The following is a 22,110-nucleotide window of genomic DNA, read 5'->3' as shown; positions in this document are numbered from 1 at the left end:
TATTAAATTCTCAAGTTTCTTTTTTTCAAGAAACACATTATAATGAAGCGGAATGGCATAAGTTAAAAAGACAATGGGTGGGTCAAGTTGTTTATTCTTCTACATATAACAAAAAAGGGGGTGTTGCTATATTATTTCACAAATCATTATCTGTACAAATGTTATCTACACAAAATGATGATGGTGGACGTTAGTTAACGGCCAAGGTTGATATACAAAACAAAACTCTGGTCTTGTTGAATATCTATGGCCCAGTTAAACCAGACCCTAAATTTTGGAATGATATTAAGATTTTACTTTCCTCCATTTATTGCCCTAATATTGTTATTGCCGGTGATTTTAACCAATGGCTTGACCCCTTCTCTGATAGATTATCTAAATGTAAGTTTAATCCTGAGAAATCCCATAAAGCATTTCAATCAGCCATTGCCTCTCGTCCATTATATGATGTAATTTCCCCCCTACCCATGGACCTGGCCCTGCCCTGGACGTTAATCATCTGAATCTTGCCCTGGTGTCTCTACACAAAGGAAGGGGGGAAGGGGGCCATAACCGCCGCTGGATTGTCCCAGAGGAACTGTTGGGGCTCGTGCTGATTGAGGAGTACTACTCTTCTGAACTGTGGTGGTGAGTGCTGCCCTGAGGGCACTGGCTAGCTGTGTCTCTTGTGCAAGGCAAAGACTGTGAAGAACTTGTCCCTCCCCTCCTAGCGTCACTGCTACTGTCTGGGTTACTGCGAGGTTGTAAATAGAATATGTCTGCCCAGAATTACCTGTGCTGAAGAGCGCTGTGAGGAATCACCGCCGCTGATCCCTTTGAACTTTCTCGCTGAGGGCGCTGCTGTAAAAAGTGGTCACCTGCCCTGTGTCACCGGCGCTGGGAGCTCCGTGAAGCTTTGGCGTGTGGGATTGGGGCTAGGAGCGCCCTCCTATTGTGCACCGAGACTCCCTTCCAGGGTGGGGAACTGGCGATTGGGACGACGCCTGCGCACCTGCCCCTCGTTGAGGAGATCTCTGTGAGGAAGCGGCGCTGTCGGAGAGAGAGTGCCGCCTGAAGGAGTTGCTGTGTTACAGCGGCCGTGTTCGGGCACTGCATCGGAAGCGTCTTCTCTCCCGCGCAGGCCCAGTGGAGGGCTTGTCTTCTTCGTGTGGAGGCGGCGCTGACAGAGGGGGAGAGTTGTTGCCTGAAGGGGTTTCTGGGCAACGGCAGCCTCGTTTGGGCATTACCTCAGAAGTGTCGGTTCCTCAGCGCAGGCCCAGGGTGGAGGCTTGCCTTTCCTGAGAAGGGGCGGACACTTTCACCGGGAGTCTGTCGGGGAGAGTTTAAGCTCCCCAAGCTGCCTGTGACGGCTAAAACTGCCAGTAAGAGCTTCAATCCCACAAGTAAGCGGGGATTTGGGGCTGGTGCGGGACACGAACTCGGAGAGACCTCTTCTGGCCCAGTGGTTGGCCTACTTTCCTGATCCTTGATAGTAGACGTAATGTGGGCCAAGGGAGCTTAAACCGGTAAAACTACTCTGCCAGATTTAGGGTCCTGCAATCCATAGAACTGCTGCTGGACCAACCCTACAACTAATCAGAGGCCCGGGCTTTGCAGGTTACCAGACCAAGTACATGTTTACTCGCTGAAATTATTGCACATTCTTGTTTCACTGAGAGTATGTAATTCTGGCTCCTGCTACATTAATGCATATACCAGCCTTACTAAAAGAGATATGCAATACTGTTTCATTACTGAAGTAATGCACAATCTTGCTTCACTGAATAGATGCATTTTTCTTGCTGCTTGATTTATTTAAACTGCGAAGTAACTGCCTGAAATTGGAGTACTAAGTGGATTTACTGAGCTCATTTCCTCTTGGGGAAAAGGTTCTATACCTAATGTAATGTTGTGTTCTTATTGATGCAGATAATCATATGTGGAAGTGCTTAATGTGTTAAAGTTACACACTGCTAAAGGAGTAAGCCAATTCAAGGACTTTTATAAAGCATTCCATTCTTTTCTAGCAAGATGTGGTGTCATTTTTGGTGGAGGGGCGCTGGGTTGCTGTGGTGAGTGTGACGCAAGTACAACACAGTGGCCTTGGAGTTAGGCCTTAACCCCTTAGTGCCAAGCTACCCTAGGTGGACCGGAGATTCCGGGTCCAACATATTGGTGTTCAGTGGTGGGATTATATTTATTCAGCAGTGTAGAACTAGGGTGAGATTCGCCAAACTTAGACGTAACACAATGCAGCAAGGGAATTTGCACCAAAGGGAGAGAGCAAAAATTTGCCATATCTGCTAATATATGATGTAGTTCTGCTTTCTTGTAGGCTGCCTATCCCCAATGCAGGTCCCCTTTCACCACCACACAAGGGTGCCCTCGTTGTTGTTAGAATAGTTTTTGTGCAGGAAGGCACGCCTTCCTGTGCAAAAATTATTCTCAGAGGATTATTCATCGTTGTATACAAATTGGAAGTAACCAGGAGAAATTAATATATTTCTCCTCATTATGTAAGCATCGGCCAGGCGCACTGTTTTGTTACAAACTCATGTTTTCTGTCTTTAGTAAATATGAGTTTGTGTCAAAATACCTGGGTGTCTGCACGAGTACACCCGTGCTACAGCCACGTAACTTAACGCCTATCCGACTCAAGGTAACTTATACTTCCATTAATACTACTTTAGTTCTTTTATAATTCCAAGTCTTATCTTCGGCTGATAAAATGATGTGTCCAAAGATATGACAGACTTGGATATATTTCTAACTATATTTTCAGTGTGTCTGAATGAGATTAGGACCAATGTCAAAATGATCCCCCTTCTCTATGCACAGTTTCCTTGGGAGTCTGTGAAACAAATGTTTGGCCCAGATGTACGCAATGGCACCATCTGTACAATATTTACACAGATGACCACTCACTCCTATTTCATGTAGGACTCATAATTTTCAGAAGAATTATGTGAAATGAATTATTTTGATGACCCAGAATTAAAGTATATTGCTTGAAGGCTTCTATTAATTAACTTTGAAATCAGAATGTAAGTAACTACAAAAATTAACATCCTTTCCTGAAAGTCCATTTCCACGTATTGGAGACAACAGCTTTTTTAAGAGGTGATAATCAGTATGTGAGTTCTATGGTTTTAATTTCACATGCAGTAAGATGCTTAATTAGCTGTTCACTATTTAATAGACCCTGAATGAATTACAGTGTGCTGTGGTTAAAACACGTTTCCCTTTGTCTCTTGTACAAAATGAATGTATATCCCTTTTTGTTACATTGACATAAGTAACTATTAAACGTTGCGTCCTATTACTTGCATTTTTTTTACTTTTGTACTTATTCAAACTATGTTATAGACAAGTTATGTTATGTTATATTATGATCATTTGTGTACAGCCTATCATACCCGGGATGGGTATCCAACTGCTAGAAAGAAGGGGCTATCCCGGCCCTTACAAGATCCTAACGGAAAAGCAATCTTTTCAGCTTCTTGTTCCAGTCGAGGACTGAGCTGGGGGTTCTGACGTGCAGGGGTGGGTAACCTAACCAGGCTTCACGAGCCAAGCGCGAGAAAAAGCGCGCGCCGGCTCTGGCTCTTCGAATGCTGTTGACGTGGGCGAGCAGGTGGCGGGCTGAACGGTTGGTGTGTTGTTGATTTTAGGTCAAGTAGTTCCTGATGGTCTCTCCCTCCTTGCGCCTCCCCCCCCCCCCCCATCCCCCCCCCCCGCCCCCAACACACATTTCGTGTCTGGGGTTCTTTTACCACTAATTGATTTCGTCGTTTGTTTTCTCTTCAGCCACTCTCATGACGCAACTTGATGTTTGTGGAAAATCTCTTTCCAGCATATCATCACCCCGATCTCGGCTGGTCTGCTCATTCGGATTATTCGAAGCTGCGTCCTGTCAAACGTTAAGCTTTCCAGTGGATTGCTGAGCATCACGAGATTTAGCCCAGCTTATGTGTTTCTGATTCTTTAAGGTGCATCAAGCTTTTATATAACAAAACAATAAATGCCCTATCCAAAGTGCATCAAGCAAAGAAGACAAATCATGGAATTGCTTCAGAGGATGGATTAACATTTGCATAAACCCCCAATTTCCCAAAGACTATCCCTTATACAAAAACTGCTGAAGGGATTTTTAAATAGAATTAAACCTTCTCCTATTCCACCGGAGATGCCCATCAGCGAAGAAACCATGAAAAACGCAAGTCTTTGAAAGGTAACGAATCCTAGCACATTTGTGAGGAACAATAAAGCTCCCAGTGCTACAGCTAAGAAAAGAAATACCTTATAATGAACCCTGCATGCCTACAACTCCACTCCTAAGCGCTTTGTGAGAGTGAACCAGATTGTTCTGATTAATAACACCGATTTGGCCAACAATCCTCTACCGTTAGGGCTGAATGATGGGGCAAAGTGCTAACCTATGTTTCTGCATCACGAGTGCTATATCTTATGCAAGACAAGGGGCCCGATTACGATGGCGGGCGGACATATAGGCGTTTGGGACCGCCCGACAGGCAGTCGGCGGTCCCGACATAAGTATTTTGATGCGAATGCCACCACAGTGGTTGTAATACCTATTTTTTGCATTGTGGTGCAATGAAAAAATAGACAAATGACATATCCCTGCACTACGTGGCAGGCACCTTGCGGTGCCTTCCACATAGTGCAGGAATCTGTAGGGGGCATTCTAGGTGCCCCCCAGGTTCCATGTCTGGGGGCCAGGTGGTAAGCGGGGCCACTACGGGACCCCAAAGTCCCTTTCCGCCAGCCTTTTCATCTCAGGTTAACCTATGAAAAGGCCGGTAGAAAGGGATATTGTAATCTCTATGGCGGTGCATGGCAGGCACACCAACATGGTAGGGACTACAAGCTCCTCCACCACACCAGTGGGCTCATGGAGCCCATCGAATTAGCGCCGAGACGCCCAAGGGCATTTGTTCGCGGTCAATAAATGTTATTAATAAATAAATAAATAAATAAATCGAATGCGTGGCAGTCGAACTTTCCACACTCCATTGCAATATGGCGGGTGGGAAACATGTCTTTGATGGCGGGGAGACCGCCACCGACAGCCTATCAGTAGCAGTCTCCCCCCATTATAATTGGCCTCCAAGCGTCCCCCATTTCCCATCACCTTTCAATGGAATCTTACAGTGTCATAACTTGTATCTGACAGTGACCACAAACTATTTCATCAGTCTTAAAAAGAGCACAAAGTCGATCAGCTTTCTAGATACCACCTGTGCCTTCGGCCACCTGGGTTAGGTCATTGGGAATTAGTGAAATAGAGTCGAATTGGAAGAGTGACAGATTGGATTTCCCCATGCTTAGAAAAGTTTGCAATTCTAACCAACATCTATTTATTTAGTCTGGTAAAGAAATACGCAAGATGTTGACGAACTGAATAAATAAGAAAGTCATCTTCTAGAGGAAATATGAAACTTTGCATGAATATCATTGAAAAAGTTTAATTTTCCTAGAGGATACGCACCAGCTGACTGTTCCTCTCCATCAGCCATACCCACAACCAGCCGCGGCACATCCAGGTAAAAGCGGCGGGACAGTGGGGCCCTGTGGAGGGGTATTTCGACAGACGATCACGATGACAAATTAACGAAATAATTAATTTCCCTCATCATCGTCCGTTGAAATACCCCCCACAGGGACTCACCACCCCACCTCTCTTACCTGGATGGCCGTGGCTGCTTACAACTAACCCTCAATAACCCTCAGGCAGTGTTGGATTATTATTAATCGAAGAGTAGTCTGAGGGTAGTTGAAGTGTAGCTGTGCAGTTGCCAAACTACATGGCCCTTCATGACATCCTACCAGACAATCCTGAATCACTTTAAGCTTCATATGTTCATGCAATTACTTATCATTCACACATCTAATCAACAAGGTATTGCCTGTGCAAACTGTTTCTTGTCAGGCAGAGTAAATCATAATCAACTTCAAAGAACAACAAATAACTGCCTTAATACCTATCTTTGAAAACTCTTTTCAATATGTTTACTATTTCCTGCTGCTTATTAGCAGGTATACTCGTATTAAAGGTTTCTTGCAGTGGCAACATTTGCAACTTAACCAAATTGATGCATAATGCAGCATCTGCTGCACAAATTTGCAAGCTATGTGAAACAAATTTTGTTTGAAGCTCAAACTAATCAAAGGTTACAAACATGCTTCATGTAAAAGGCAAGGAACTTTTAATACCACTGACAGGGATCTTGCTCCCCAATGAGCTGTGGGTTGATATTCGTACTGAAAGCAAGTGATAAGCTTGTTCCAGATAATGTTATACCCCACTGTTAGCTTCTTGTGGATTGTGAATAAAACATATTTAAATACATTCAAGACAGGGGGCAGTCACGAATTTCTTTTTATGTAGAACGTCTATTTCAAAATACTTTAAATAAGTTTAATTTTAAACAGCAGAAAAGTAACCGAACAAAAACCAATAGCAGATTAATAAATAATCTCCTCTCCTCTGCTTGTAAATATCCCGCTATTGGACTCATGCCTTAGTTATCTTTCTCTAGCTAGAGCTTTTATTGATTCTTTCAAATTTTTGTGTTACTTTTGAAGCTCATTCAAATACACATACCTAGGAAAGCAGTAGTTTTATAACAGTGGCCTAGTGGTGCTTTAGCGGCAGTATTGGAAAACCGGTAGTGTGGAATATTGCAGATAGGAGCTGGTGTATGATGCAGCCTTGAATTTTCAAAGGAGGGCCTCCATAGCTCTGCAGGGAAAGGTAAGGAGTCAGTTTGTTATGATGGTGGCTTATTTATTTTGATCCTCCTTATGCAAATGTTGTTCACCATCTTGGAACAGCGGTCTCCCCCTTAGTAGGCCTTCTTTAATGCTGAGGACTGTGGGGGAACTAACACTCCAATTAAGTGACGCTAAATTATGCTAGCCATGTTGTACCGGGGGCACCCAGCACCACAGCCTCCTTAAGTCAGAAGTCAGCAAATGAAAAAATTAAGTGCAAGTAAGGCACTCGATGTCCTTCCCGCCTCTGTCTTCTATCATCTACAGTACTTGATGCCCTCTTGTGTCCCTCCTGTCTCTCGATAGGCGTTCCCCTCCCTGTCTCCCATTCGCACCCCTGCATGACATTCAAACCCCTCCCAGGAGATGAGTCCTCGTCCCCTTCCCCTGCAAGTTTAACTGCGTCCCTTTACCTTTAAATCACACTTCTTAACAACTTTGGTGCCAAAAAAGGTTGTAGTTTATTCAAACATAACATTGTTATACATTTCGCAATTTTCTTGGTCATTCATAAACATCCATGTATCTCATACTTTCTTTGTCTTTGCCTTTATACATTCCTTGTCGTCATGCTCTCCTAGACAGTCTATTTTGCCCCTATGTCTGGACCTCTGTGTCAGCAGTTCTAGGCTTCAACTTGCTATCGAATTGGGTGGGTGTACGTCACTTGCCTGGGCTGCAAGTGCGGTTCCGCTTGCCCTGGACCGCTTTGTTGGCCCCTCGCCTGCTCCTCAGTGCCCCTGCCGTGCGGCATCCCAAGGACTCTGTGTGAGCATTTCATCTATTCTGCCTGCGGCTGTGTCTGACCTTTCGCTCCCTCAGTACCCCTGCCGTGAGCCATCCCAAGGGCCCTTTGGGAACATCACATCTATTCTGTCTGTGGCTGTGTGCCGTCCTTAACTTTCCTAGTGTCCCTGCCATGAGGCCTCCCAAGGGCCCTGTGGGAGCATCACATATTCTCTGCCTGTGGCTGTGTGCCGTCGTTAGCTCCCTTAGTGCCCCTGCCGCGAGGCATCCCAGGGACACTGTGTGAGCCTTCCATCTACCTCTACTAATTTTCTCTCTTTTGTTTATCTTTCCTGAGTTTCTTCTGCCTCACCTCTACCTTTTTCGTGGGCTTCCGCGACGGGGGGTCGGGCTTACTGCCTCCGGGAGGCGTTTGTCCCGGGCCCTCATTGGGTCCGGCTATGTCTTCCCCAGGCCCGGGCTTCGTCCCCTGCACCCATGCAGCCTGCCAATCCTCTTGTTCCATTCTACTATAAATGATGTCTTCTCCCTTCAGCTGTGCTGCACACTGGCAGTGCCCTCACACACCATTCAGTCCAGAAGGCCACAATCCCCTTTCCCAATGCTTGTGTCTGTCCTGCACCTATTCTTTGTGAAATGGAAGCTTGCAATTTCCTTGCCTTTTTCAGGGGCGTAATGCAGGCCCCTGCAACCCCTACAGTTCAAGGAGGGGGCCATCAAACCTTCAGATGGCCCCACTGAGCCTAAGACCAATGAATAGCTTTGAGGTATGGGAGACTCAGGCCCTATTCACATTCTGCTGGGGGCCATTTTGTGTGAGGCCACTAGCCCTGCTGCATCTATTCTGTGAGTAAGGTATGCTCACACTGCTTCAGCACCATCTGTCCCAGCTTTGTGAGGGAAATACACTTACAGTGCTATTACCTGACCTCCACATGTACATTCGGGTAGGACGGTGTGCACTGTTGTTGCCATGCTGTACCTGTTCTGTGGGAGATGGAAGCTTCACTGGTTTGCTGTGCTGCATCTGTTCTGTGAGGAAGGGATGCTCACACTGCTTCAGCCCCATCTGTACTAGTTCTGTAAGGGAAACACCATTACAGTGCGTTGCTTGAGCTCTGCATGTACAGTGGGGTAGGAGGGCGAGCACCATTGTTACCTTGCCGTACCTGTTTATTGAGGGAAAATAAGGTTACATTACTGCGTCTGTGCTGTATCTCTTCTGTAGGGGAAGCAATCTTGCATGGTGCCGGCCCCCTGTCTTGCACTATGTGATTCAAAATTACTGCTTCTCTCTCTATGCTGCCCCTTATGTGTTCCCTTATGTGGTTAATTAAACCCCTATTGATAATCAGTACCGTATTTTTTAACCATGTGCTTCCTATGCTCCCTATGCAGGTCATTCCCCTTCAGATCTTTGCCCAACTTCCTGCTTGTGTCCTTTTGGTCTTACCTGCCCTCTGTCTGCTTCTTGACTTCCATGGTGCCCAGTCTCCAGTCCCTTTCTTACCCTGATTGTGTCTCTGCTGTGCCATCCTATGATGAAAAGGAAGTGTACACTGCTGTATAGTGTATATGAGGGAGAGATGCTTGCACTATTGCTGCCATGCTGCACCTCCGCTATCCCAATCCTATGATGAAGAGAAGCAGGCACTGCTGCAGTGTCTATGAAGGAGAGAAGCTTGCACTGCTGATGCCTTGCTGCATCTCTGCTATCCCAATCCTATGATGAAGAGAAGTGTGCACTGCTGTGGTCCTGCTGCAGTGTCTATGGGGGAGAGAAGCTTGCACTGCTGCTGCCATGCTGCACCTATGCTATCCCAATCCTATGATGAAGAGAAGCAGGCACTGCTGCAGTGTCTATGAAGGAGAGAAGCTTGCACTGCTGCTGCCTTGCTGCACCTCTGCTATCCCAATCCTATGATGAAGAGAAGCAGGCACTGCTGCAGTGTCTATGAAGGAGAGAAGCTTGCACTGCTGCAGTGTCTATGAAGGAGAGAAGCTTGCACTGCTGCTGCCTTGCTGCACCTCTGCTATCCCAATCCTATGATGAAGAGAAGCAGGCACTGCTGCAGTGTCTATGAAGGAGAGAAGCTTGCACTGCTGCAGTGTCTATGAAGGAGAGAAGCTTGCACTGCTGCTGCCTTGCTGCACCTCTGCTATCCCAATCCTATGATGAAGAGAAGCAGGCACTGCTGCAGTGTCTATGAAGGAGAGAAGCTTGCACTGCTGCAGTGTCTATGAAGGAGAGAAGCTTGCACTGCTGCTGCCTTGCTGCACCTCTGCTATCCCAATCCTATGATGAAGAGAAGCAGGCACTGCTGCAGTGTCTATGAAGGAGAGAAGCTTGCACTGCTGCTGCCTTGCTGCACCTCTGCTATCCCAATCCTATGATGAAGAGAAGTGTGCACTGCTGTGGTCCTGCTGCAGTGTCTATGAGGGAGAGATGCTTGCACTATTGCTGCCATGCTGCACCTCCGCTATCCCAATCCTATGATGAAGAGAAGCAGGCACTGCTGCAGTGTCTATGAGGGAGAGAAGCGTGCACTGCTGCTGCCATGCTGCACCTCCGCTATCCCAATCCTATGATGAAGAGAAGCAGGCACTGCTGCAGTGTCTATGAGGGAGAGAAGCAGGCACTGCTGCAGTGTCTATGAGGTAGAGGAGCTAGCGTTGCTACTGCCATGCTGCACCTCTGCTATCCCAATCCTATGATGAAGAGAAGTGTGCACTGCTGTGGTCCTGCTGCAGTGTCTATGGGGGAGAGAAGCTTGCACTGCTGCTGCCATGCTGCACCTCTGCTATCCCAATCCTATGATGAAGAGAAGCAGGCACTGCTGCAGTGTCTATGAAGGAGAGAAGCTTGCACTGCTGCTGCCATGCTGCACCTCCGCTATCCCAATCCTATGATGAAGAGAAGGGTGCACTGCTGTGGTCCTGCTGCAGTGTCTACGAGGGCGAGAAACTGCGCTCCTGCCGCTGTCATGCTTCACCTCTGCTATAGCAAAGCGTGCACTGCTGTGGTCCTGCTGCAGTGTGTATGAGAAGAGAAGCCTGCACTACTGCTGCCATGCTGCACCTCTGCTATACCATTCCTATGATGAAGAGAAGCAAGCAGTGTCTACGAGGGAGAGAAGCTTACATTGCTACTGCCATGCTGCACCTCTGCTATACGAATCCTATGATGAAGATAAGCAGGTGCTGCTGTGGTCCTGCTGCAGTGTCTATGAGGGAGAGAAGCTTGCGCTGCTGCTGCCAGGCTGCACTTCTGCTATCCCAATCCTATGATGAAGAGAAGTGTGCACTGCTGTGGTCCTGCTGCAGTGTATACGGGGAGAGAAGCTTGCGCTGCTGCAGCTGCCATGCTTCACATCTGCTATACCAAAGCATGGTTTGCTGTGGCCCTGCTGCAGTGTCTATGAGGTAGAGGAGCTAGCGTTGCTACTGCCATGCTGCACCTCTGCTATACAAATCCTATGATGAAGGGAAGCGTGCACTGCTGATGTTCTGCTGCAGTGTCTATGAGGGAGAGAAGCTTGCACTACTGCTGCCATGCTGCAACTCTACTATGCCAATCCTATGATGAAGAGAAGCAAGCACTGCTGTGGTTCAGCTGCAGTGTCTATGAGGGCGAGAAGCTTGTGTTGCTGCTGCCATGCTGCCCCTCTGCTATACCAATCCCACGATGAAGAGGAGCATGCACTGCTGTGGCCCTGCTGCAGTGTCTGAGGGAGAGAAGCTTGCACTACTGCTGCCATGCTGCACTTGTACTGTGTCTGCACTGGAGCTGGTTCCCTCTGTCTCTTATTCTACGCTCCTCTGCTGCAACACTGACCATGCCTTAGGTTTTCAGTTTCCCATTTACCTTCCGATTCATGTTTGGTCTTGCGTTTCTGTCCCATTCTGGCACCCCGTGTTTCTTTTTCCCTTGTCCCCCTCACTCTGCTCTGTACCTGTATCCAAACTGCCCTTTCTTGTCCCTTGCTTTTTTTGTATCGCACTGCCATGGTGCTTGATCAATAGTTCCCTCTTCCCTTGCATGATTCTGTGCTGTAGGTAGTGTCAGACAGGTCAAAAAATAGGCCCAGCCATCAAAATAAAAGTGGCCCCCATTAGCGAACCAGATAGTTAGCCTACATTTGCAAATCAGGCCAGTTCTGAACTTGTAAAGACAGGTTGTATGGTGATTTTTGCAAGGTTTGAGAGACTACGTGCATTGGGCACTGCCTGCTGGGTGTACCTGTTCCCTGAAGTCTAGAAAGTTCACACTGCTGCTGCCACGCTGTTCATCTTCTGTGAGCAATGGAAGCTTGCACTATGTCAAACAATGAGCATATGCATTACTGCTGCCCAAGCTGTATATTTTTATGAGGGTAAAGAAGTGTGTTCTGCTACTGTTGCGCTGTACCTCTTTTATACAGGAGAGAAGCTTGCACTGTTGATGTGCTTATGCTGTTGATGCATATGCTTTACCTGTTCTTCGAGGGACTGAAGCTTCCTCTGCTGATATTCGCACTGTACCTGTTCTTTGGGGGAGGGAGTGAAACTCACACATTAGATGTCCACAATGTACTTGTTTTAGTTAAGCTTGTTAACTACGCTTTCCCTATACACAGACAATAACAATTGCAGTTGGCACTGATTGTTCAAGGAAGGTGGCAATCACATTTAAAGGAACTCCAAATGTTTTATTACTGTTAACGTGATGCCTAAAATCTTATCTTATGAAGTGCATGGTTACCCTAAGGCTTTCTCGCGCTGTGGGGCATATTCTCAAGGAGTCAGCGCTGAGTAACGGCACTTTATCGCAGCCAAAGTCGCGATAAATTTATCACCCCATTCACAAGCTGGTGCTAACAGCCCATAGCCTCAGTTTACCTGTGATAGCAGCAACAAAAAACATCGCCACAGATGACCCCCGCAACTATCGCTAATGAGATGCAGAGTAGGCGTCCCCGAGAAAAAGCTGTGACAACGCCACTCTACAACATTCTCAACGACTAGCCAGATCGGCGATAGGAACACAAAACATGCGATAAGACGCGTTAGCAGCAGGAAATTAACACCTGCTCTGACCTCGTGTAAAGTTGGACCACAGCCTGCACCACAAAAGGGAGCTCAGCCCAGGGCCACACTTGAAGGGCAACAGATGCCATGGAGCCACTTATCATGCAGCTGGGATCCTCAACAGGACCACAACACCCACCGCCACCACCCCCAGGACCCCCCCTCTTCGGGCACCCCCCCGCCCCACTGGCCAAAGACAGGCCACATCAACTACACGGAATCATGTACCAAATAACCCGCCTGATGTCGCACAATCACATCTGGAGACATGTGTCGTCACAAAAATAAGCAGCACACATTCACCTTCGAAATAACAAATGAAAATGTATTCAAATAAACTCAGAACAGAAATGAAGACACATGGCGGCTCCCCTTGGGAAAATCCATAGGTCACAGCCTGCAAGACAAAAATCATGATGAGAAGATGAGTCTTGCGCACATCAAAGGACAGAGAGAGAGCGAAGGAGAGAGAGAGATACAGAGAGAGAGCAAGAGAGGGAGAGAGAGAAAGATGGACAGAGTGCAGGAGCAAGAGAAAGACGGACAGAGAGAGGGAGCGAGAGAAGACGGACAGAGAGAGGGAGAGTTAGATAGACGGACAGAGAGGGGGAGAGGGAGATAGATGGATAGAGAGGGGGGAGAGAGATAGACAGACAGAGAGGGGGAGAGAGAGATAGACGGACAGAGAGAGGGAGAGAGAGAAAGACGGACAGAGAGGGGGAGAGAGAGATAGACAGACAGAGAGGGAGAGAGAGACACAGATTACAGAAGAGATGGACAGGGAGAGAGAGTGCTGACACTGCGCACCCAGGCCACACTGCTCACCTGCTGCCACCGTTGTGTCTCCAACCACGTGACGGTATGTAGTGCAGTTCACCAGGTCTCACATCTGAAACAGATCCGTCATCTGAAACAGAGTCCAGATACATGAATGACAAAGTACATACAATTGCACACGCCATCATCGCCTGTCTGCCCGTGCGCACCCAGGCAGATGCACCCCAGCCCCTCCCGCTGCCCAGCGGTGCATGCCCGCCCCTGCGCACCCAGGCCTCACTGCTCCCCTTCCGCCACCAGCGTGTAGAAATGAGGGCCCACCACGTGCCGCTGCAAACCACAAATCCGGGGCCATCAGACATGGCACCCTCCACATCACGCAACCCCGTTCCGCAAGCGACCAAGTCTCCCTTTTGATTCTGGGTCTTGATTTTGCCATGGCAGAGGACATACCAGTGCACCCAGCATCATTGCAGGCTGCACACCCATTCAGCCTTATAGTTCCCACTAACTCTGTGATCCAGAAGGCGACGCCACGTGACAGTAGGCCCCCGTTGTCTGCTGGCTCAGTCCTACACTGCGGTCCAGCAGGGCACCCAAAACATAAGCAGTCCGGCCCACCTGGAAGGGGCAAAATCGCAGGCTGCACACGCGCTCAGCACTTAAGGTGCCCCTACCTCAGTGCACCAAAAGTCACCGTCCAATGCCGGTGTGCCAGTGCCGGCCGCAGTGTATCCGGTGCCACCAATTCTGTGCCCTGCACTTCATGGACCCTCTATGATTGGGTATCATGGTGAGGACGCCATCATGTCAACTCCAGGCCGGCGGAATGTGATGTTGCAAGCCCCTGGGCCCCCATGCCTACATACACACCACACGGATACACCCCGAGAGAGGTTGGAAATGGCGTCGAGCACGTGCACCCGGCCCTTTTTATTGGCAGGGCCACATGTCCTGTGACGCGTGTGCTGGATGGGTGTGGTGTGGGTGTATACCAGCCTTGAGGGAGTGGCTGTGGCATGCTGACAACTAGACTTGTGATCTGCAGATCACTATAGGGAAGACCTGGGCCATGTAGCATTGCCGTCCCCCCCTGTGAGCGTATGATGAGTGGGCTGGCCTGGCGCGTGCCAGTCCAGCGGAAGGGTTTGAACAATGACCCCGGAGCTCTGGGCGTAGTTCCGTATGGGGCTGGACAAAGAAGTAACAAATGTGTGTGTCCCTGTTGTTGTGTCTGCCCCACCTGGACAACATTTGGCAATGTGTCAACCTGTGACCCAAGTCCAATGACATGAGCCACATGGACGTAAGAGGAATTCACTGACCCTACATTCATCCATACTTCCACACTTGAAAGACCATAGACACAACACACCTGTGTGAATCGGAATGTTTAATTCACATGCAGTTGAGTGTTGCATCTGGAGCAGTACAGGGCCGTGCAAACCCCACTTTACAATGCTGGCTCATGGAGGGTCAGCCAGAGTTCTTCAGGGAATGTCAAGTCCAAAGGAAGGGGGAGTGTGCAGTCCACAGTCTGATTGCTGTGTCATTGGCGATCAAACAGTATAAGAAAGTCCATGTTGAGGTCCAAGGTGAGTGTCGCAGAGTGTATCGGGGGACAGTGTAAGGTGATTAATCAAAGGGCAGAACCAAACAGAAACCGGCCATATGGCGGAGATGAATGCTACTGCGTCCTTCTTACCACAAAAGTGGTTTCATCTGCATCTTCATCCTCTGCTGCTCCATGTGCCTCACATGTGGGTGGTGATGGTCTTTCTTCAGCACTCGCTGGCAGTGACACCTCAGGGGCCGGAGGTGGAATATCTGCCGCACTGAGTGGCACTGACACTTCAGGGGGCGGAGATGTGGATGTAGTGGTAGCAGCAGCAGCATGCATTAGCACCAGGCCTTGTGGCAGCAATGCAATGAGGATGGTTTTAAGGTCATTGAGGAACCCAGCTACCACTCGCTGGTGTGCAGCTGGGCAGCCGCTCTTTCCGCATTCGCCCGCGCCCTGGTCTCCATTAACCTCCGCATGTGTCCCAACTCCTGTGTGACAACGCTAGAGCCACTCTGACTGGACAGTTGTTCTATTCTCTGAGTCAGGGCTCCAGTGTTGTCAGCCATGGTCCTTTCAAGAGCATGGAGCAGACTGTGGGAGTCCTGTAGGGACCGTGAGTGGTCTCTGATGGAACGTAGACACCCACGTATGGCATCTAGTTTGTCTGCCATGCGATCGAAGCCCACCCGCACCTGTTCAGCCAGCTGCTCCTGGCACCCCAACACAGCGTTGGAGGCCATGTGTTCTTCGTAGGGTCCTGTGAGGCAGCCGTGATGGTGGGTGCTGCCTGCTGTGTGGTTTGTGCAGGGGGTGGGATATGGTTGTTGCAGCTGGGCTGCCCTGCTCCTGGAGGTGGGCTGCAGAGGCTGTCAATGAACTCTTGGAGAGCGTCAGAGTCGAAGATGTGGTGGTCCTCTTCGTCATCATAGAAGAGAAGTTCGGCTGCTCTGCAGGAGGTGTTGATTCTCCCTCTGCAAAGTGAAGGCGAGATGCAGTTTCACAATGTGTTCACATGTATGTTGTCGCATTGTGCATGTTTACATACAGACTGCATGACTGTGCACATCGTGGCTGTTTGGGCGGATCTGCCTATTTGATGGGGGACAGTGTACATTTCGACAACATCACGGATGTGTGTTTGTCAACTAACATTTCTCTGCAATGCCAATCGTGATTGGCCAGTGTCTACACCCAGTCTGCACCAGTTGTGTCCTGTGTTCTGTTGTGTATGTGTTGCAGTTTGTGCCACATTGTTGTCAGTGTTGATGTGCTCTGAATGTTATGTGTGTGTGCTGCATTTTGGGGGAGTGGCCCCTGCTGCTCTGATTTTGCTGCCCCATATCCCTTTCCTGCAATGCGCCTTTGATTTCTGTGCTTAAACAGTGCTGAGATGTTGCATACTTGGGTACATTGGTCTCTTGGTGGGAGTTGGGGTCTGGGGAATGGTTTGTCCGCAGATGTGCTCAGCTCAATTGTGCATGTGGGCCATTGTGAACATCTCCCCCTGTCCCCCCAGTACCTGGTCGTTACTCACCCTGCTGCTGTTGTGTCCGGTCATGTTGAGCAGTGTCCGGTCCCCCAACTCCAGCCACCGTCTCCCCACTGATGACTGTGGACACCATTTCCTCCATATCGCCCAGCTCCTCCTGTGGCTCAGGACTCCCACCTCCAGTCTGCATTGCTGCCTTCCGGTTGTTGGCGAGTTTCAGCTTGGTTTTGCGCTTGACGTCATTCCAGCGCCTCTTGACCTCTTCCATTGTCTTCTTCAGCACTCAGACTGCATTCACCTTGTCCACGATGGACTGCCATAGTCCTTTTTTTTGCCAATGACACAGTGGAGGTGCCGAACAGTTGTTGATGGTATTCTACCACCATCACTGTTAGCATGATCCTGTTTTCCTGTGGACTGAAGCGCTTCTTCCTATTCTTCTTCTCCTTAGCCTTCCTTGACCCTGAGGTTCCAGGCTGGTCCTCTGGAGGGCTTGTGCGGTTTTTGTTGTTCTCTGTACTTTCTCCGACAACATCCATTGTGCTTCACTGTTGTTTAGCATTTGTTTGTCTTTTTTTTCTACTTTTATGCTGATTTTTCCCGCCTGAGGCGTGTGAATTGTAGACCTGTTGCTGGTTTTTGCTGATTTTTGTACCGCAATTGGACTCATTGCAGCTTTTTTTGCATTTGTGTTGTACATTTTTGCGGCGTGGCGTCGATTTTAACACGGCCATTTGACACGTTATCTGGTGACTATCGCATGGTACTACATTGTTGTAAATACTTAGTTAACACAGTGTTATTTTCCCACAATAGACCGCGATGTTGAGAGTTGAGTTAAGCTACTTTTGCGATGGTTAGCACACGTTCTTGAGAATATGCCCCTCCGAGTCAAAACATACACCTACAGGTCTGCAATTAGGTAAGAGCTTTTCTTGGGGTATTACTAAGTTTTGAGATGTTTTCTGAATTTGATCTCATAAGGCACAGCTCTCAGACTGGTTGACATTGTATTCCAACGTCTGGGTGAGAGGTAGGAGAAGGCTCTTCCACCCTATTTGGCCTTCTGGATGTGAGGAACTGTTAGGAGACCCGTGTTAGAGGATCTGAAAGTCCTGCTCAGAATATAGGAAGTCAATAGGGTTCTTATCATATGTGGGCCCTTCCCTTTTATTGCCCAGTGAGTCAGACACAATGCCTTAAATTTTATTCTGTATTCCACCGGAAGCCAGTGTAAAGAGATCAAGGAACCTTTGGGTATCTTGTAGTAGGTTATGGCTGCAGTGTTTTGGAGCACTTGGAGCCTTTCTATGAACTGCTTTGGGGAGTCAAGAGATAAAGAATTACCATAATCCGGGCATGAAGTGGTCAATGCATGGACCACCTTGGAGTAGGCAGTAAATCCAGAATTTTTCCCAGGGTCCACTATATAGCGAAACCAGAACTAGTCAATTTCTTGGCTGCTGGAAAGTTTTTTCTAAAGAAACACAAACATCCAAATATTTAAGAGGCATAATGTACTGTAGCTTCTTCTTCCAAGTACTACTTCCAGCATGCAGTGGATTTCTCAACAACAACCAAGTTCAACCGTTTCCTTTTCTCCATACATCCACCATTAAGATTTACCTAGGTGATAGGCCTACTGCTCACAGCCTTTTTCTATCTTTCAGCCCATTCTGAGGCTTCTGAAAAAAGGTCTTTGCAAAATTTGGAGACATGTAGCTCTCCAGTCTTGCAATCCACAGCTGATGTCTTAAAAAAGGAAGAATCATACTAAATCTAGGGTTGTGCGAAAATCCAATTTTATCTGTTAAGTTGTCATCTTTGCAAAACTTTGACTGCATGAGAAATTTGCAGCTAAAGGTTTTTCCAGAAGAATTTTCTCATATTTTTTTTATAAGAACATTTTCCTGCTAAAAGTGGATTCCTGTAGACGCTATTACCCGCAAGGCAAACTTTTATGGAACTTGTTTCCTGCAATATTTGGGAAAAACAAATCTGGGGAGTAGCACCTTGGCAGTTTAACAATGTCTTGTTTGGATGTTATAGTGCAAATGTTTTAACGTGGAAAGAGAAACAATGGGGCATATTAACAACTAAAGTGGCGGAGCGCCGCGTTGAGCCAAGAAGGCTAACGCCGCGCTCTGTCACTTTAGAAATGCAGGGGGTTGCACTGTATTTACAACAAAACAGTGCAGAACTGCTTTTCTTCCTGCGCCGCCACTAAATTTTGCTGCCTAGCGTCAACGCAGGCACCCTTGCACCAGAGTGCAAGGGAGTCTACTTTGGGGGAAATGATTGTTTATGTGTAGGAAGGTGTCAATTCATGCACATAAACAATCCTAAATGGCGATTTGTAACCTCAATGTGTGCTGCTTGTGCAGCACACATGGAAGTTGCAACTCGTCATTTTTAAAATGATTGTTTATACGCAGGAAGGCACATCTTCCTGCACATGAACAATCATACATAGCGTTTTGCTGTTTCTATGTGTACTGCACAATGCAGCACAAATAGAAACAGCAAAAACGAGGAGAAATGAAGCATTTCTCCTCGTTTCGCCTGTTTAAGACCAGTTTTTCCCTGGTATTTTGGTGCTGCCCCATATTTATGCCGCTCTTGTAAATATGTTGTAGTGTCAAAATCAATAGGTGTTGTGGCAGAGCGCTCACCACAACACCCATTGCCAACACCTTTAATGCTAAGTATAGCGTGAAAGGCTACCTTATTCACAAGGGGGTGCTAAGCCACGTTAAGTGGTTTAACGCCACCTTGTGAATAAAGCCAAGCCCCTTTCACCACAGGATTGTCGGAAAAAGTGAAGTATCATTTGGAAATATCCAACAAAGGTCAACTGAAGACATGAACCCACATAATAGAGGCTGCACACAAAATGGGGGCTTACTGATACTATGACCTTAAAAGTAATCGGAAAATGGTGGATGGGTGCATATTTTTCAAATAGTGCTGTACTGCACTTTTCCTGCCTTAGTTCCACACCAGTGATCACAGACCTGGAGTACACGGGCATCGGGCTGTTAGACTCGTTTCAAGTAGAGAAAAACATTCTTGGGCTGTGGAAGAAAGAACTGCCCTCTGGACTCCCCCTATATTTGATTTGGATTCTTCCCAGGCTCTTTGACATGAAAACAGAGGATTTGGTTAGAGTGTTGCTCCCCATTTCCCCTGCCAAGGATAACATGGGTCTTTTGAACTTCTGATTGTGATGTTATTGTTATAACCTGGCACTGACTGTGCAACGAGAAGGCTGGCATTATAAAGAGAAATTTCTTCCTCTAAAGGGCCTAAACTTCAATCTTCCTTGAGCCAGTCCTGGCATGGAATAAAAGGATCCTGCGTTACTGCTTACTTAAGTTCAGGATTAGGCCTGATAATGATTTATACACACAGATACAGAGCTTCTTTTGTTTCCTTTACAGCTTATTAAGGTTAGGTGACACCGCATGCATGATAACCCTCCACATCATCCAGGCAGCATTGTAAACAGTTCATGTATCCCTGCATGGCAACGTCTTGGGAGCTGGCACTGGAATCTCCCAGTGCCAATGAGGGACATAGGAGAAAAAGCAGGCAACCCTACTTTCTAGCCAGCAGCCATATGGCTGATCCAATATGAGTTGATGGGTAAAATAAGTCCCTTCACCCATCAATTTTCCATTATATAAAGATCGCTGAGACCCCAGGTCATCAATGGAATTCTAATGACCTGTAGATGCAGTGGCGGCTCCTCCGCTAAGGCGGAGGAGCATGGCCTCACTTCATGTTGAGCAGTGTAAAATTTAAAAAAAATGATAATAAAAAGTTATTATCATTTTATTTTACTTTGCAGGACTCCAGCAAGGTCGGGTGGGGTGGGGGTGGGCTCACCGCCATCAGATGGAGCAGAGTGGTTTGCACTTCCTCCCTAAGTGCGCATTACGGCTTGGCTGGCCCTCTGGGGCCTGCCAAAAAGTCATTTGCACTTGGCATGTTCTCCACTGGGCTGTGTTGCACAACCCATTCGAGAACATGCCCACCCTCCCAGCTACTACCCGAGCGGTCAAAGAGGTCACTCAGACCAAGAGCGATGATGCTCCTGTAAAGTTGTGATTGGCTGTGAGGGTCTGAGAGCCTGGGTGCTTTAGTTGACAGAGAGCGAGGACAGAGGAGAGACGTGCTGCGGCAGCCACCACTGGTTAGTTGATACTGTGGCTGGAGGACTTTCAACAAGTTTTCCTGTCAAGAGTTTTCCAGCCTTGAGGTACTCTAATGGTGCTGGGTTCCCATTCCTACCCATCCCTCCCAGACAGAGCCAACCTTTGCCAAGATAGCTGAGCAGAAAGAAATTTGGCACCTTTTTGATGCTAGTGAATAAACAAAATGAGGCAGGAGGGGGCCCCTTTTGTGTTCACTGGTCAGTCCCTGGCTGAGCAGTAAATGGCCTGTGAACAAACATCTCTGGGCCTCCCCACAACTGACCCAAATCCCCCTGCAATGGGGCGTTAAAAACATTGCCTATGGTATGATAAAGAAGCATTAAAACCACTTTAAACTGGCAAATCTGATGGAGAATCGAGCATTCAGGGACAGGTACAAATTGAACAAGATGAGAGGGGCTCTTCTGTTTGCATAACCTTAATGCACATGGCTCTGTGCACCCCTCAGAAGATTGGTCCCAAGGCACCAATCTCGGCCCAACTTGCCCATGCCAAAAGCCGGCCCTGCTTCCACAGTCCTTTTCATAGAATCTCAAAGAGATTCCATTTAGAAGGCTTCGGTTGTCTATTTGATTGAATTTGGAGACTTAGCCTTTCAAGATTTTTAAAAAAAGAGATCCACGTGCTTACAGAGGTCAGGCCCATGAGAGTACCACATTTAAACAATCTGGATATGCGCTAGCCTCCAGATAGTCTAAGCTTTATGTTTAGGGTAATATCTGCGAATGCTTCTTGAAATGCAAAGCAACCACAAAAACAAATGTTCTCTTCTGTGAACAACGGCCCAAAACACAATGTAGACACATCACATCTTTCCATGGAAAACTGACCCTTTTTTGGCAATGTGCCTAGCTGTAGATTGTGAACCCTAGCTCTGCCGGCACCTAGGGAAACCTAGCAAACCTATACATTTTTGAAAATGAGACACTCAAGGGAATCCAGGATGGGGTGACTTGTGTGGCTCTCACCAGGTTCTGTTACCCAGAATCCCTTGCAAATCTCAAACTTTGTAAAAAAACACATTTTCCTCACATTTCTGTGATGGAAAGTTCTGAAATCTACGTGGATCAAACAATTCCCCCACCCCGCATTCCCCAAAGTCTTCTGATAAAAATGGTACCTCACTTGTGTCGGTGGGACAAGTACCGGCAACAGGCAAAGGCCCAAAACAAATTATGGAGACATCAAAATTACGTATCACAAAACAACCTGGTATTGCAAAGGTGGGCACCTGGGTTTTTAGCCCCAGGGTCAACGGCCATCTAGGGAAACCTACCAAACCACACATTTCTGAAAACTAGAAACCCTGGACAGTCAGTGAGGTAAGGAGCACAGGAGCACTGGTGCTCATGACGGAACCATTCCATCATGAGCACCGAAAAGGTTAAAATACAAAACAATTTTCTGCAAAAAGTTCCATAATATGCAACATTTTTCTGCCCCTCAAATTTCTCCCACTTAAAATAATGGCTGTA

Source organism: Lissotriton vulgaris, chromosome 5 (assembly GCF_964263255.1).
Source record: "Lissotriton vulgaris chromosome 5, aLisVul1.2, whole genome shotgun sequence".
In the NCBI taxonomy this organism is placed as follows: domain Eukaryota; kingdom Metazoa; phylum Chordata; class Amphibia; order Caudata; family Salamandridae; genus Lissotriton; species Lissotriton vulgaris.
Note: the sequence above shows the minus strand (reverse complement) of the source record.